This window comes from Meleagris gallopavo, chromosome 8, assembly GCF_000146605.3.
Source record: "Meleagris gallopavo isolate NT-WF06-2002-E0010 breed Aviagen turkey brand Nicholas breeding stock chromosome 8, Turkey_5.1, whole genome shotgun sequence".
NCBI lineage: Eukaryota > Metazoa > Chordata > Aves > Galliformes > Phasianidae > Meleagris > Meleagris gallopavo.
Genome location: NC_015018.2, coordinates 28,756,932 through 28,761,469, shown reverse-complemented (window position 1 = coordinate 28,761,469; position 4,538 = coordinate 28,756,932). Strand labels below are relative to the sequence as shown.

Below are 4,538 nucleotides of genomic sequence, written 5' to 3'. Positions count from 1 at the left end.
TTCCCCCCCTTCCTACATGCCAACTCTCGTTTCTCACAAAAAAAAAAGTTTCACCTCATTTATTGCTATGTCAAGTCAAGACTCCTTTTACTCAGCTCATTATTTCCACAGGAGCCGAGTCTCGACAGTGTGCAAGTGTTGCAGAAGTATGCGCTGTGCTGAGGAACAGAAGGATCTCGTTGGAAGATAAGGACATTGTCTACTGTGAACAAAATTAAATTTAATGCGATGTAGTTAAGAAAGGAAAACAAAAAGAAGGTTTTGCCTGAAATGCAACCTGCAAGCTCACTTCGTCTGAGGGGAGATTCTGCAGGCGGACTCGAGTTTGAGGGAATATTGTGCAGAAGCCTAGTTTTGTTTCCCCTGTTTATTTGCAAAATCTTAGCAGGGAACGTCAGCTTTTGTTCCACGGGTACTTTAAGGAGCTATTCGGAGAGACAGGGTAGCCTTTTTTCTATCTTTTTCTCTAAAAGACATAGCTGGTAAAAGTTGTGAAGGATGAGCAGAGGAGTTGAGGCTGCTGAGAGCACCCAGCAGACATGCCCAGCATGCGCTACAGGGAGCGCAAGGGCTTTGCTGAATTGATAGAGGAAAAACAAGTGCTCCAAACAAGCACAGACAGCAAAGCCATTGTAGAAACATCTACCAACTGTAAGGACAGTGCTCAGAAATGATGATACTGTCACTTCGTTTTGCTGCCTTGGTACATCTCTTAGCAATGAATCAATCATTTATTAAGCACCATAAGAATAAAGAAGAACAGACTTCCCTGACTTGGGTACATCAAACAAAGATGTCTTCCTGTTTATTACTGCTATATCACTAAATAACTATTTGGTTTCCACATCTCTTACTTAAGAAGTGTTCCCATTCCATTTTTTTTTTTTTAATTATTCATAACAAGCCATGGATTTAGTAAAGCAAAAGCAGTATTTTTTTTAATCTGAGCACATAATTAACACACCAAATCTGATACACTGGTTGATTTAAACACATTACTAAATCAGAGTGCTCATTCTCTGTAAGTGCTGGAAAACCTTGACATGCTTTAAAAAGCAGTGATCTGACATTTGTCACCAAAATGTGACTATTACACGAAATTAAATTAGACATCCTGCATGCAAATTTTCAAAGAATAACTTTCTTCTGTGTAGTACAAAAAAAAAAAATCCCCCCATAATTGATAGGCAAGAGATTGACTTTTAAAGCTTCAAATCAGCTTTGAGGTCTGGGTGATCTTTTAAACTGCTCAAGCTTTCATCCACACTTTTTCACATTGCCAAGAGCCGTCAATCACGTAATGGATTTCTGATCAATATCCTCTTGTTCGTTAGCTTACACGGACTGTCTCTTATAGGGAGAACAGATATCTCAATGCTGGCAGTCACACTGTTTTCAAAACCTTGCCTGGATCAAGTCATGACTAATGTTCCAAGTGGGAAAGTGATGCATTAGGATGCCATCGAGTGACCCGAATGGCAAGGTAACTTTGTTGGACTGCAGTTGTCGAGATGAGTGATGTGCAAATTTAAAGCTTATTGCCAACACTGAAGGCACCCAGCATTTATTCAAGCTCTCTGAACCTCTGGGGACGAACTGAATTCTGGCCTAATTTAAGCAGGATGAGTTTTCCTGCCACCTCTCTAAATACTTTCTGTCTGAGGGTCTGTGAATAATACAAAGTTATTTTTATGAAGCTGAAATTGCGATGAGACTTCAAATACCAGTAGGTCTCCCACTTGCTTCTGCACAGACCTCTTGGTATTTCCTCCCTTCCACAAAAGCTTTGGCTGTGAGCATTTGTGACTTCAGAAAGAAATTGCAAAAGGAATAAGAGCAGCGAACAGCCAAACCCTCACTCCTTTCAAACAGTTTTGGGGCTGTTTCACTATAGTGAAATAGCCTGTTGTTAGCTGCAGCTGAAGATGTGGAAACTAAATACTGATCTGGAACATTCTATAAGGAGAGCAGAATTAATCTGGGGAAAGAAACAGAGCTGTACGGATATAGAGCCACAGGACTCACAGGTTGGACCAAAATGACAACAAAATGACATAGTTGCCTTCTGCACCAATGCGAGAAGCAGGAAGGCCTGGGAGTGCAGACCATGCTGCCTGTCCAAAGCACAATAACTTCCTATTTGATCTCAGCTGTTGCTTTAAGTGCTACAAAGCTGCGCATGCAGTTAAAACTCAACACTGACCATCAGCCATGGATCTCGACGGACCAGGCTGCCAACATCTCAGGCTCACATGCAGAATTTAATGGAAGAAATCAAAGCCACTTACCATTCAGCAGGTAGGTCAGGGAGGACCAGGAAGACTGCACGGGATAAAGAAGGTCAGAGTCAGTTTCTGGAAACAAATCCAAGCTGGGTCTTGGCTTATGGTACAACCTGTGGTTAGGCGACTTCCCTCTGGTGCTGGATAATCCATTACCCACTCCAGAGATGCCCAAGCAGTACTTTTAAGAGTCCTTTCCAATTTACATGGTTTTTCTGATAAAACCACACTGCTCCCAGCAGCCCACAGGGGAACTCCAGATTCCCTGAGCATCCAGCCAAAGTTGCAGCATGCTTGTAAAACACTGGTCCCTGACAAGTTAATTACTTCTTTTCTTACTAAGCGATGGCATTTATCTAACAGCAATGCAGTCAGCTACCAGGGCACATCCTTCCCATGAGGAAATACCATACATTCACCTTCTGACATGGGGCTCCAGCCTTTCCTTTCTGACTCCAGATTAAGGCTAAGTGACAAAAGGGAACAAGAGGAGGAGGAAAACAGCACTCAGCCTTTGAAGAGCAAGCGAGGCAGAAAGGAAACCAACACCACATCAAGATTCATTCCCCATGTAAAGGTACCAGCATGCATCCCTTTTTGCTGTAAATCACAGGTGCAGAAAGGGCTACCTAGCTGCAATGAGGGCACCTACACTAGTAGTAGACATATAAGAAATCACAGGAGCTGCTATGCCAGTATTCTCAGGTAAAACCTAGCTGCAACTGAGAGCAAATGAATAAGCAGCAGCAAATAAGAACCTTGCCACTTACTCAGAACAACTCACACCTGCTGCTATCCCCAGCACATGCACCTGAGGTTGCCTGAGGCCTGCTCACAGCCCCCTGCAGGCAGGGAGTGGGGGCTTTTCTGCTTGGCTTCCATGCTTTACGGTGCAGCCTCTGTGTACCTGCACCTTGTTTTCCTCCACAGCTTTCCATACTTCTCCTTTGTGCCATTTGCTGAGTTGGTTTGTGGGCAGAATTTTTCACTTCAAGGAGACTGCTAAACTTCCCTGCACTCAGGGCAGCCATTTACTCTACATGGGAAGGGCAAAGTGCCAGCCTGGGCTATATGAGGTATGCACTGCATCATTGCTCAGATGTAAAGAAGAGAACACATTATTATTCCTATTATTACTACTTTTCCCTCAAACCTGTCCCCCTTCAAACCTTCTCCCATGGACAGAGGTGTTTGCAAGACAGCAAGATGACCTGGCTTCCTTCTTGCAATAACCTGCTGCCCTAGAAAATATACAGGTTTCCCTCAGCATCCATTACTCCTTTGTACTTCAGGGTGGCTAGGCCCTAGATTTGCATTCTTAGTTTTGGATTAAGGCCACTACCTGCTGACACAACACAAATGTTCCTTGGAACAAATGCTCCCAGGAGATCAACCCAACCTTTATCACAGCTCCACTGTGCTGTTTCTCTTTCCCCCTCAGATGTGCGATGCAGAATTGTTGGGGATAAAACCCCAGGTAGACCTTTACTCCTCCCTTAAGATATCCACCAGATCACACTGCTGCAGACAACCTCCACCTGTGCTAGCTGACACAAAGCCAAATTTCATCTTTTGGTCCCATACATGAATGGTGCTGCTTGGCTGAGGCCAGCAAAAAGTCCCTCTCCTTCCCTCCTGCAGGCATGAAATTGCCCTTTCCTATGTGCCATGCAGGGGGCTGCAGGGCATGGGATGGGAAAATGGGAGGTGGGATGGGGAATGTGGGAGGTGGGATGCAGTATGAGGGAGATGGAATGGAGGACATGGGATGGGGTATGCAGAATGAGGAGGGTGGAATATAGCATGCAAGTGGTGGAACAGGGGATGTGGGATGTGAGAGGTGGTTTGCAGAAGGGGATGCAGATGGGGATGTAGGAAGGGGACTACAGGCGGGGGACAGAGCATGGAGGCCTAGTGGGGCAGCACAGCAGCGTGGCAAGGCCCCTCGCCGCCGTGCCGTATTGCTCATGGCCAGCAGAGGAGGATCTTGTCCTTCCAACGAGGTGCGATACTGCGCCCAGCCGGGAGCAAGACGCGAACAAAAGGAGGAGAAGCGGGGCGGGGGGGGGAGAGAAAAGAAACGAGGCTGTTGGGCTTGTTCTGCAGCCTGGCACCGATACTTTGTGCGTTTTCTCAAGAGGGAATAAAATCGCCGGATCCTGCCGGCAGCGTGTCCACAGAGATGGGGAAATGAAGCTGGAAGAATTTGCGGAGAGCAATTTTAAATTTTATGACTTTAGGTTCTTAAAAAAGAAA

The 4,538-nt window shown here is 45.4% G+C and overlaps 1 long non-coding RNA gene across 1 annotated transcript; it reads right to left on the bottom strand.

Moving 5' to 3' along the window:
- Positions 1–4,506, bottom strand: LOC109368873. The gene is made up of 2 exons (XR_002117314.2): positions 2,935–4,506; positions 1–2,322 (listed from the first exon to the last, which is right to left on the bottom strand). It is a non-coding gene; the product is annotated as an uncharacterized LOC109368873 (long non-coding RNA).
- Between the last annotated feature and the right edge of the window lie 32 nt (positions 4,507–4,538).